This window comes from Teleopsis dalmanni, chromosome 2 (genome assembly GCF_002237135.1).
Source record: "Teleopsis dalmanni isolate 2A chromosome 2, ASM223713v2, whole genome shotgun sequence".
Lineage (NCBI taxonomy): Eukaryota > Metazoa > Arthropoda > Insecta > Diptera > Diopsidae > Teleopsis > Teleopsis dalmanni.
In genome coordinates, this window is record NC_051847.1 from 191,878,252 (window position 1) to 191,892,314 (window position 14,063).

Sequence of the window (14,063 nt, forward strand, 5' to 3'; positions counted from 1 at the left end):
CAACAGATAGCCAAACATCGAAGCGCTTTTTACACAAGCAGTTAAAAATCCGTAGAACGCCTTTTCGTTGTTATTCATGGGCACTGTATAGGTTTCAGCCAATGCCTTTATAATGTCGCACCTTGCATTGGCTCTCTATAAACTGTTATGCTCCAGTATGCTTAGTCGTTTACGTTCACATTGACCTATATTCCAAAGAGTACACAACCACACATATAATCACAAGGATTCCAGTGCTTATTATTTATGTATGAAGACTATTTTGATTTGAATTACTCTGGCGTTTAGCTCCATTGTCATAACAAAAAATGTCATCTGTGGCTGAGAACAATACTCATTGCAATGCCATTCAGCACTGACTTCGCCATAATCTGTTTTTGGTTTAAATTAAATTGTAAAAAATAATAAAAAAAAATAAAAATATAGGGAAAATTTACTGAAAAAGATATGTTTTATGTGTACTACGGGCACACTGATTTTTCACTGTCATTTTTTTTTTTTTGTTTTTTTTCTTTGCTTTTTGAGATGAATTATTTTCAAACAAAATAGGCATTATTCTTTTTTTCATAAATTTTTTTTTTTTTTGCTGTTTCGTCTGTTCCAAATGACGCTCCACATGATAAATTTTGCAACATGTTGACTGAGCAAATATTTAAGATAGTTTCCGCTGTTATTTCACTTATGTACGTCACTGTTTCCTCTCTGTTACCACTAGCTTTCTATGTAGATATATAAGTATTATTTTGTTGAAATTGTAAAGTTACAGCCAAACACATACAGACATATAGATAAATACATCAAAACGTATGAATTTATTCTTTTCAAAATATGCACTGCACTTTTCTTTCCTACTCCATGGCAGTCTCATCCGCTTCGAAGTCAATAGCTTTAGCCTTGGCAATCGTGAGTGGTTTGGCAGCGCGCAGTGCAAGTAGTAGTCAATCGGTAGTGCAGGTGGGGCATAGTTTTCAAATCGCTTTGAAATGTGTTTACATTTTCACATTTAAATTGACTTTTAAATGTTGTCATTAAATTTATCTGAATTGAATTATTGACAATAAGAACAGCCAATTCAAAGGTCTGACAAAGGTTGAAGTAACCTATTTTTCTACTGACATGAAGTAATACCTTGCGAAATGTGCATTTATTGTGAACTGATATCATTAAAAGGCACTCATTGTATGCAGTAGCATGTCACTTGTCTGATTGTTTTTCATTTATATTAGATTTCATTTAAAATAAATTGCATTTTTGTTATAAAAAGTTTAGTTTGAAAAGTCCTTTTAACCAATAGTACTGAGGATACTATATTAATAATTTAATTGAACCTTGAAAATCTTTAAAGCAATAGTGACAGTTACATTACCTTTTGAATGAAAATAGTTTTGTTTAATTATTCGTATCATAAAATTCGAATACTATTGTGTATTCGAGCCAAAGGATAATATTAGGTCTGGTATCCCTCTTCAGCAGAACAAAGTTGAGATTGCTGGTGGGATATTTAACGGGTTACCATTGGCTGCGTTATCACCTTAAAAAAATAGATCTGTCCAAAGAGATGGAGTGTCGACTCTGCTTAGAAGCAGACGAGACTTCTAGTCGCATTTTCTGTGACTACCCAACCTTGATCTGGGCCAGGAAGAATTCACTAGGAGGAGAGCTGCTCTCCCCTTCTGACATTAAGAGGTTCTCAACGGACGACATTCTGGCTTTCATTCGGAAGGCGGAATATCTTCTGTTCGCAGTGCTCTACTCCGTCGGAAGCTAGTACCCCATTCATTCCTATTCCTATTTCTAATATTAGGTCTATTCTTTTGTAACAATGTTGCAAAAGATCTTCTGTTCGCAGTGCTCTACTCCGTCGAGTAGAGCACTGCCGTTCGGTAGTAATTCCACGAACTGTCGGGTCTACGTCCTGAAACCACTCGTCGCCAGTGACGAACAAGTGCCGTTCAACATCTCCCAAAGAGACTTCACAAGCAGGTCCCTGTGGGTTACAACAACAATAATAATAATAACAACGACATGGTAATTCTGAAAAAACTGGATATTTTTGTTTTGAGACCTGAGAGGTTTATATATGCAAATATACATATTCGCAAAACACGTGAATTTAGAGTCAAAATTTCGAAAATGAATAACAATTTTTAACACTCAATGAGTGGCAAAAATAACAACTACGTAATACAAATAATTAACAAAACTATTAACTATTAACTGGAATATTTGTGCGTACCAAAAATCATTCACAATAGATAAATTTTTAGTCTTGGCAATCATGCGATTTGAGCTGCTTTCAAGTGGTTTCAAAGAAGTTGGAGTAAATAAGCAAGCAGTAGTGTTGTTTCATATGCTATTTTTAAGATATCCGGTTGTTTCTTTGCAATATCCTAACAAAAGAATATACCTCTTGTTAAATTTTCAGATACAAAGAAAACTCTTCTAAAGGACACTCTCGTTAAAAGTACATCCCACTTGAGTAAGCAATTTTTCTAAAATCCAATTTTATTTTTAGTTTTATTTAGAACAATTTAATCTATTTTGACCGTATACGGGTTTTAAGAGAACAAAAGTTTGTTTTTCACTTTACTTGAATTCTAGATATATGAAATTCCTATCTCAAAACAGTAATTATTCATTATAATTTAAACCGTATTACAGAAAATATCAATCAGGTCTTTAACATTTCTGCTTTCCTATTGCTTTACATTGATCTTTTAAATCGTCACAAGAAACTGAATAAGTTTTTCTTATTATACAAAATACAAAATACCACTCTATTAAAAAATCAATTCCTTACTGAGTGTTAATAAAAGTTTTTCTGGAATCATAGTGTATTCGTACTCTGGTGGTAGGGTTCCAGAAATTTATATTGTTGGTACATGGCCACCACAGTTCCTACATATTTTTCTTTTCGAAGTCTATTTCTTTCTTTAAATAATACGACACAATTATTTTGGCATGTATATTAGCAATTTAAGTACAAATAATCTATAGCATTATTTTCCTAACAATTGTTAACCAAGTTTTTGGGGGCATCTTAAAAGAAACTGAAAGGATTTTGCCAAATAAAAGTTTTTATTGCAAATCGTTTTATTAAAACTCAGTATTTTAATAAAAACAGAATATCATGAAGAGAAAAAAAACTGTTTCATAAAATTAAATTAATTAAAAGCGCTTTAAAAATAATTAAAAATTGTTGTTTATAACTAACAATATGTCAGCAAAAAATTTCATTTTTTTATAATTTTGCAATAATTTTAAACAATGCGAATTTCAATTAAATACTCTTTTAATATTTATTATAAATATTAAATACTGCTTTATTATTCACTATAAATATTTAATGTGTGGAACTGATTTTGAAATTTAAATGCCCACCTAATATAACAATTAATTACATTAATAAAAAATTAATTACATTTAAAATTTAAACTAATTTTAAATAAACTTTAATTTAACTTTAAATAAAATTTAACGTAATCTAAAATAGATATGTTTGCAAATAGAACTTTAATAATTTGTATTATAAGTTTTTATTTCAATTACAAGGAAACACATTAATTTCTAAGAACTTAAAATGTTCAATAGACAAAGGATTCAATATTACGGAATTTAAGACGGTATTAAACATTTCAAGAAATAAGCTATAGTATGTGATAAAACTTTAACTCTTAGCAAAAGTTATTCAAAGCGTTTTTTGTCATCTGCTTACCTTTGGCATTTGCGAAAAAGGAAGCTTAAAAAGGATATACGCCTACAGGTTTAGTTTTGACTTACGAACTAAACATGAAATGAAGTTCATTAATGTTCTAAAGTAAATAAAGGGACAACAAATTGATGTAGTCTTATGCCCTATTATTATACGCACAAGAATAATATATTTTGGATAACAATGAGGTATTGTTTAACGTGCTTTTAAAATATGAATTTAATGAAAATCAAAAATTGGTGATGAGGCATTATGAATATATGACTGAGTAGAACATTATTAGGAATATATTTATGGAACAAATTTTATGCTTTGAAAATAACATTTTATGTCTATATTACTACTAACTCATGTCATTTTAGATCAGTTAATCAAGGGTAAATGTTTCAATCAATTTCGTGTACTTTTTATTATCAAATGGTAAATGTATAACACTCGAGATTATTTAAGAACACTCTAGGGTAATCTTGCCAAAATAGCAAGATTACCTTGAAATTAACAGCTGTCTTATATGAAATCACAAACAAAGTGTGATTTGATTCCACATATGCATATATATATATAAAAAATATAAAAATCTACAAAAACAAAACAAAAAAGATTACTTTAAAAATATTCGATTGACAACAAAATTTGACATTTTAAGCATGAATCTAGATTGAATCGAGATTTACCAATCGAATAAAAATGTATTGTCTTCTTTTTTATTGGCCTATTCTTTAAACAAAATGTTAGTAAGCATATTGGTACTAATATAAGTATAATTTAAATATTTATTTGAATATGATATTTGACACAATGTTGAAATATTCCTTTTTATTCCGTTTAACTTGCATCAGTTGTCCAACAGTTCTAAAGTCAGTCAAAACACGTATATTGTACAGTCAAAACATTTCCTTCTATTCTTTCAATATAAGCTATTGCTTAAAGTTGCATGTCTGTTTTTGTTAAGTGTTAATATAATGATATCATTATCCACTTTATATATCGAATAGACTTTTACTATATCTTAAACATCAACAAATTGTGGATGGACTTAACTTTTAATGTTCATTTTCTGTATCATATAACACTATATACCAGTCGTAACCCCTAAGGTTGGTGCACAATAGATCAAGCTGGTCGCAGTGTATAAAGACCTTAGTTTAACTCATAAACCATTACCATTACCAACACTTAAAGTGTCACAGCTACAGATTTTTTTTTAAGTTTTTATTACAGATACTTTTCATGGTCGCAGTGCTCTGCTCAAATGGGAGCTAGTACCCTGTTATTTCCTATTCCTATTCCTACTTTTCTGTACTCCTAAAAGGCTTCTATCGCAGATTCTATGCGGTAGCTAATTTCTTTGTTGCTCTGTCAGCTATTATTTATCTAAAGAAAATAATGTTCTAATTTTGTATTGTTTATTAGATCATAATTCACTTTAATAATCATATCTAAATGCACTGATTTTAGAAATATATACTACAAGTATAAATTGAAAAGCATTGATGATAAAATATACCACTACCGTACACCTTTTCGAAATTGTATAGCAATTGTAGTTGGTTTCGCATATACATTTATAATATAAAATATATTATAAATTTTATTTATTTTTATTCAAAATCTATTAACATGTCGTAATCTGTATTATTGATTTGAAAGATACTCAACTACAGTTAAATTCGAAATAAATCAGTTTAAATATGCATAGATACTCCAGAAGGAGATCATAGACAGTACAGAAATTTTTCGTTTAATTAACTTTTCGACCCAGTATTCTCAAAAATAGCACAGCAGTCAACACCTTAAGGTATCTTACTTATTATATCTGTCAATGTTAAGAACACGTTTAAACGTGATTTGTGCTATATATGATGTAGTGGTTACATCCCCTTCAGCTTAGAATTTTTAATATGAAAACTTTAAATATTTTATTAAATCAACAAAACCTTTGGCAAGTTCATATTTAAAACATTTTACACATTTTAATTTAATTTTAATTTAAACACTTCATATAAATATTCCATATGTCACATTTTTCCAAATGATTATTTTATATATTTTTGAATAAATTTCATAATTCGCAGCTGAGTGCATATGAAATTATTTCAATTATTCAAAACAAAAAATGGATTTAATTTGAATATAAATAAAAGAAAAATCTCAAATATTAACATTTTTTGTCAAATTTATGCGATTTTTTTAGTTTTTAATATTTATATCGCTTTAAGGGTAAAAAATAAATATGCTAGTTTAACATATACAGAAGATATGTTAATATCTTACATGCTTCGTTATAAGTAATACCAATAGGTAATTATTTTTTTCAGTTCTTGATTTATATGACAATTAGAAATATAATCAACAAATCAAAAAAAAAATAATTAATTACTAACATTTTTTAAGAAATATTTAATTTTTTGAATACAATTTTATTTAGATAATCCTTACTTTTGCATTATGAATAGCATCAGATTATTAAGGTGACCTTTAGAATCCACTTGGGATCCAGATTGGCAATTGTCTTGTCGCATAATTTATGCAGAAGTTCTAGAGGTTATGTTAGCCAAGTCAAAAAAATAAATTATCTTCTAACACATCTTAACACATCTTCTCTTCTACACATTTCTTAAGAAATATACATTATTAACAAAAAAAAACTGCATTTATTAGTATTTTTTACTGTGTTGTATATTCATGAATGTATTTCCGGATTAATTACATATGGTTCTACCTTAAGTAATTTTATGTCTTCTGTATCGCCTGCTGCCTTGGGTGTTACATTCATATGTTTTATGACATTTGTCATCGTAAGACTACATCAATCAATTAAATATTGGCATTTTGCTTTTAATAATGATATTCTCTAAATTTGGAATTTTTGAGTCTTTCACTGTTTATCCTTTACTTTTATTAATGTGTATGTGTGAACTGATATCAACTGCTATGGTTACTAGCTTGCTTAATATAATATCATATGGTACCATGTATATATAGTACATATATCATTATCGTGTAGAAGTAGAAACACTAATGATTTCTTTCAACATAAATAATTACTTTAGTTTTACATCACCTCTAACATTTTACTAGTTTATTTATTTACAGAAAATGTGTATTAATTGGGTATTTAACAATTCAATTTTTTTTTTAAATTACAGCCAGAACGGCACCTCTAAATTTTAGCACCTCAAACAAATGTAAGGATTTGCTTAAACCCAGACTGAACTCAAATAATTTAAGACCATTTCGAACCTTTAATTATTTTATTAATTCAAATATTAACATCTTTTCAACTACATTCTGTAATTTTTACGATTAGGATCATTATTTCTTTATTGCAGAAATATAGGGTTATATCTTAGAAATACTATTGTGTATTTTTTGCTTATATTCCTTTTTCTTAATTATAGACTAAACTCAATTTTTGAATAATTTTCGCAATCCAATTTTGAAGACAATTTCAATTGATTTAATATAATAATATGTACTAACATGTAATATAATAATATAATGTAATACCTTCTGCTCAAAAAGTATCCGGATATTGTTGTTTGTTAACTACTTCTTAAGTATGTTAATAGATCTTTTTCAAAAATTTTCAAAAATTTTTGTTATGTTGATACACCCTTTCTTGATATATGGTACAAATTTGAAGGCCATCTGACAATTAGTTTGTTTACAGCAGGTATTAATGTAAGACTACCTAAAGTGTATTTAGCAATTTTTACTATGGAAAAATTTTGACCAAACACGGCACCACTGTCATCTCTCAGGCACCATAATCGCCAGATCTGGCGCCGTGCTACTTTTTCCTGGTCCCGAAACTCAAATTGCCCCTTCGTGGTAAGCGTTTTGAGTCGATTTAATCGGTAAAAGAGAATTCGCCGAAGGAACTAAAAGCCATACCTGCACGGGCCTACGAAAAGTGTGTAGAAGATTGGGTTAAGCGTTGGCATATTTGCATCGCTTCAGAAGAAGCATATTTTAAAAGAGATAAAATAAATTTGGAATAAAATTTAAATTTGTGTGTTTTATTTACAAAATCCGAGAACTTTTTGAGCAGAAGTATGTACATAATGTAAAACACAATTGTGGTATTCAATCTTCAATGCTGCAGCTGTAAATTTTTTATTTCTAAACTAATTTAAATTTTCATCTAAATAGTAAATTATCAAAATGTATGTGTCATACCACGAGTAGTGACCCACATATTTCATTTTCTAATTTATTATATGTAGATAACCATTTTTATGTAGTGAAGTGTGAAAATGCCACTAATAACATACATAATTTGTCTATCATTTGCAAGTCTAATTAAACTACAGCTTCAGAACATTTCAATAATGAGTGATATAAATGTTATAAAAACTACACTTGTTTGAATAAAATTTATTAATGCTAATAACTTGAAACCACAATCCACAAAACCGTGTCAAAATAATAAAATTCAATACTCTGTTTCTACCAATAAAATTATAAATAAATAATAAAAGCAAAAACAACAAAACAAAAAAAAAAAACATAATAAAACTGTGTTGAAATGTATAATACATAAAATATGGAACTGTGCAGAATTTTAAAATGTTGGGGGAAAACTTCAAATAGCATTGAAAGCAACAATCCACTGTAACTTAACTCAACTTTACTAACCGTAAACCAAAAATAAACCCAAGTACGAAATGAAAATATACGCAGACAGACCGCAAACCATGAGCTGCTACCAATGCTGCCAATGCTGCCAATACTGCCAACGTTGGCAACAGTGCTAAGGCTGGTGAAAAAATGAGTTGTGAGAAAAGTTTTCGAAAATCCCATTAATTTCACCCGAGTAAGCGATGTTGCATAGATACAATTTTCATTCCATCTATTTTAGTTCTTTTATATTCCATCACTTATTGCCGACATTACTGAAGTAGTCGATAATCATTACGATGATGCTGTTATGCTACACTTGAAACTATTTATACGCCATAACTTATGCCACTGATAGCCACAATGTTAGTTACGTTTGCATTGAGGCAGGCACATTACTGCAAGGCGGCAAGGCGGTATCCTCGCTGCGTTCATAAACAATTTCCGGCATTTCAGAAATTGCTGCGATGCTTTGAAGCGTTTTAATTGTACATAAATCGAGGGAAATGAGTACAATGTACAATCGATACCGGATGCAACTACAGGATACTTTAAGGCAAATATGCAAAAAATAGCAAAACATAAGTAGACACCACCAGTTGCAACCAACCTTCCCACCAGTTTATTTTTTTTCCTTCCCGTTTTGTTTGGTTTTAGGTCTGAAATTTAAATTGAGCGGCACGAGTCATTAGCATATTTATTTATGTGTTACTCGATCTGTTTATGTTTGCATAATTATTTATGTGTAAAATTGGTACGAAAGTGCGGTTTTCGATGTTTGAAGGCATCCACAGAGTCTTCTTTCTTTATGTGAATATGCCGAAAACCATAACCTGCTTACTCATGTTACTGACATAAATTTGCGCCTGTAGCTAAACAGTAGATGCCACATATTTTTTCCCTTTTGCAATCTTCCAGATATCATCAGGTAACAGCATAAAAAGGACAAACCTAAGTATTCCTTAGGCAGGATATCGATTTAATCATTAGCGCTGCAATATAATTTTCCATTTTTTATTGCTGCTGCTCTATGTTGTACACAATTTATGTTTTTATTGGTTTTGTTGGCACTTATATAGGTTCAAGTTTTTTCCAGCGTTTTTTATAAAAGTCTTCCATTTTTATTTTTTTTCAAATGCTTTTTTCATGTTTGTGTGGGCGTGACACATAATCTGATTTTGGTGTTTGAAATTTTTTGGTTAATATGGCATTCAGTTTTCTGTATTACTCAGCAAAAAAAAAAGCAGTGGCATGCAGTTGCCACTTGTATAAAAATTTAATAAATTGAATAATTTTGTGTAAATTGTTTCGATTAAGAAAGAAATGAATAGAATCTATTTATTATAAAAGATAAAATCAATTTTCATATTCACAAAAAGCTGAGGGTGTGCTTCGTTGATAAGTTTATAAATTTATTAGTAGAGTTCTTCACATTAAATTCCATTATTTGTGTTCTATTTAACACACTTGAGTTTTTCATGCAAGGCTCAATGTCTCATAAATAATAAATTTGAGGCAAATAACCGTAACACAATGAAATAATGAAAAATTTAAGTTTAAATTTGAAATGACATTAAAATATGTTTTTTTGTTTTTGCTGAGAGTGACGCGTCTCATGACGAAAAGAAATTATTTAAAATTTAGAAGGGTTTGAATAGAAATGAAAAGACAACAACAAAAATTTTAGTTAATTTATTCATCAGTGTTCTTAGGAAATATTCGAATTTTTTTATTTGTTTAATTTGTCCGATTTTCATTTGTCCGTTTATAATTTGTTTAGATTAGAACTGCCAGGCTGAGAACTTATGCCTGTCAAATTAGAAGCGATAACTAATCGTGTTTTTCCACAAGTAGCCAAGGTTACACTAACTTTTAATGCTAAAGTTCTAAGTTTATTATATATCAATTTGTTTGATTCTTCTTTATTGAATTCTTATGATGAGAATAATAACTTATGTCTAAACTTTAAGATCTAAGCATTAATTCCAGAATCGCTTCTAAACATTACCATAAAAAGCAATGTTTATATTAAATATAATATATATAATATATTAGTTATATTAGTTCTATATAGGTACATATGTTATATATATATAAATTACAAATCAATTTATTTGATTCTTCTTTATTGAATTCTTATGATGAGAATAATAACTTATGTCTAAACTTTAAGATCTAAGCATTACTTCCAGAATCGCTTCTAAACATTACCATAAAAGGCAATGTTTCACAAAAGATATATAAATGCTGGGCTTACAATTTGCAGGCGTCATTTCCAGCCTTTGTTCTGCTGAGCTTATATTTATTGAGATTATGTTTATATTAAAATAGAAGCATTGATTTGAATTGAGATTATATTTACGTTAAATAAGAAGTGTGGAAGTGTATGTACTACATTATACATTTAAGGTCAATTTAGTTAGGGGGGTAAGGGACTATGTCACTTATTAAAAATATAGTAATATATATATATATAATATATATAGTATAGTAATATATATATAATATATATATTATATATATATATACATATATATATAAAATATAAAAAGTCAACTTAAATTTTATTTAATATAAAATATATATTTTAATATATAGTATATTCTATCATATTATATATATATTAATACAACTATATATTATTACTATATATAGTATATATTTAAAATAATATATAATTTTAATATATAATATATATTAATAATAAATATATATTCTTATAAAATATTAATATTCTATATATGAGTCTTTTTTACTTATATATAAATTTTATAGTTGAACGTTTTAATATTGTTTCCCAACGAAAATAATTATATTTTCTATAGCGTTTTATACCACAGTTTGATATTTCTACTTATATAACGTAATTATTAAAAATATAATAAAAAAAGTTCAACTTAAATTATTATTTAATCATAAATATATATTTTAATATATATCATATTAAATAATATATTAATATATTAATATATATATATATAATATATATATATACATTTATATATTATATATATTTAATATAAATATATATTTATATATATATTTCTATATATGAGTTTACTTATATATAAATTTAGTTGAACGTTTTAATGATTTTGCAACGAAAATAATATATTTTGCTATAGGTTTTATTCCACATTTTTTAATTCTAATTTCGCGTCCTTAACTCTCGTTTTTAATTTTAAATTTTCAAGGATCTGTTTTTGGTTTATTTTATTAGTAAACAAATTCTAAAAATAAGTTAAAATTTTTTACTGCATTATTTAAATATTTCTGTGATATATTTACTTCATTTAAATTTAATTCTTAATTCGTTCTTGGGAAATGAACATGAATACAAAGCAGCGGAAAAGTATATATAAAGCACTTAAGTCAGAGAAGTAAATTACCCAAGTTTTGAAACAAATACTGAATTATTTATTTGAGCTAATGCAACAATTGCTTTTAATTCAAATTGATGTTGTTTATTTCCATATACTTTCTGAGAACTCCCATTTCAATTCAGTACATATTCTATTGCATACTACTTCAGCTGATTAACTTTTTCAAATCGTGGGCACACTACATTTCCCTCCTTTCCTTGCTTTTTTTTTTTTGTTTTTGGTTAATAACATTTCATCAAAGTTGTAGCATCAAATAAGCGTATTAGCATGTGATGCCATATTACCACATAAACCAATCAGAAACCCACTCAGCGACGACCCCACGACATTAGCGTGCGTTGCTTCAAGCCAACTCCTGCCTGCACCTTGCTAATCTGACATGGATTTATGTTTCGCCCGCACTATATGCATGTGTTGGCAATAATGTTTATACATAAAAGCATTTGTGTGCTTAGCAGCTTTTTGCTCAGTGACATTTAAAGATTGATGCATGCGAAATCCTTAAGTAAACTGGAGTTGGGTATGTGTAGCAGCTTCTGCTTTCAGTTTATTAAACAAAATAAATTTAATTTTTAGCCATTCACACGCAGTGCTCAAAGTCCAAATAAATAAAACCAATAAAAGTTTAATGCCACAAACAGTGTCAACTAACATTTAAGGCTTTGATCACTTGTGGGTTTATTGGTATTAAATAGCTGAAAAGTTGAACTGCAGAGCAGCATGTCCTCTCTCTAAAGAATTTTAATGAATTTAAATTATTCATTTTTATATTATGTTATATTATTTTATTTTATTTTATTTTATTTTGTTTTGTTTTATTTTATTTTATTTTATTTTATTTTATTTTATTTTATTTTATTTTATTTTATTTTATTTTATTTTATTTTATCTTATTTTATTTTATTTTATTTTATTTTATTTTATTTTATTTTGTTTTATTTTATTTTGCTCTACATTTGCTTTTATAACTCTTTGTGTCATAAGCTGAAACAAATTCTTTTTCAGAAAAATAAAATATTTTTCAGAAAAAGAATATTTGTTCCAAACAAAAAATTTAATAACTTTTTGATTGCATGGCATCGATGCCGACAGGGAATTTTGTTATTTTTTTTATTTAATAAAAATGGACTAAAAATATAAACACTAAATAAAATTTTTATTTTTTTATTAAATATATAATATTATTAATAAAAAATAATATAAATTATTTTTTTCTGAGATAATTGGTTATAAAAGAATTTTTTATGGAACAACACAAATATCATTAAAAATAAACTATCAAGCAATTGAAAATGGATGTGTAAAATAAAAATTATTAAATTAATTAATTAAAAAAGGATTTTTTAAACAAATGCATAGGCATATTTATGTATGTCAGCTGAGTAAACAAAATTATTTAGTAAAAGTCATAACAAATTACCATATTAATTAAGAATGAAGAGGAAACTTTGTCCGAATAAATCTTTTTATTAAGTTTTAAGTCCGCTTACTTTGTATATCAGTTTACTTTGTACATCAGTGATTTATTAATATTTATTAAAAATTTTTTATTTAAAATTTATGTAAATACAGTTTATACCTGCCATATACCGTCATATTACAATGTCCCTCTGCATAAAAATACTTTTAGCTTATTTGAGATAAGACAAAGACGAGTTATTTTAACATAAAAATGTTACTCATACGCCATGTGGTTTTTTTTTAAAACAAGGTAAAAATATCACACCTTAAAAGAGTATTATAGGAAAACTATATGTGAAAAATTTTAAATATTTCGAAAACAATAAAATGCAAGATGTACAAAATATATTATACAAAAACTTTGAAAAGAAATTTAGAAAATTTTAAAATAAACGAAATTTAAACTTTCTTATGTTTTAAATTCACTTAATAGACGGCTAAAATGACGGTTAAAGTATGTTTTCGAATCTTGTCAGTTTTGTGAAACCATATTTAATATCTCGAGTCTTTTATAATGATTTTTCTTTTGCATAAAGATTTCGAACAACTTATAATTCGGTTAATATGAAAATGCGACTGTGCCATCTCACATGATAATTATCAAATTCTACTACAAGCATCTTTCCATAGGATGGGTAAAATACCTGTATATTTTTATAAAATTACCATAAATGTAAGAAATCGGATTTTGGTTGAAAACATGACTTAAATGGATAGAATTATTATGTGCTTATTTTTGAATAAACTATTTTGATATGTATTTTTATACTACCTTTATTGATCATAAATCTCAAAAATAAATTTTAATTTCATTGACAGACATTTTGTAATGTAAAATTTAATGTAATGTGTATATTATTACATGGAATAATGGGTTTTCTCTT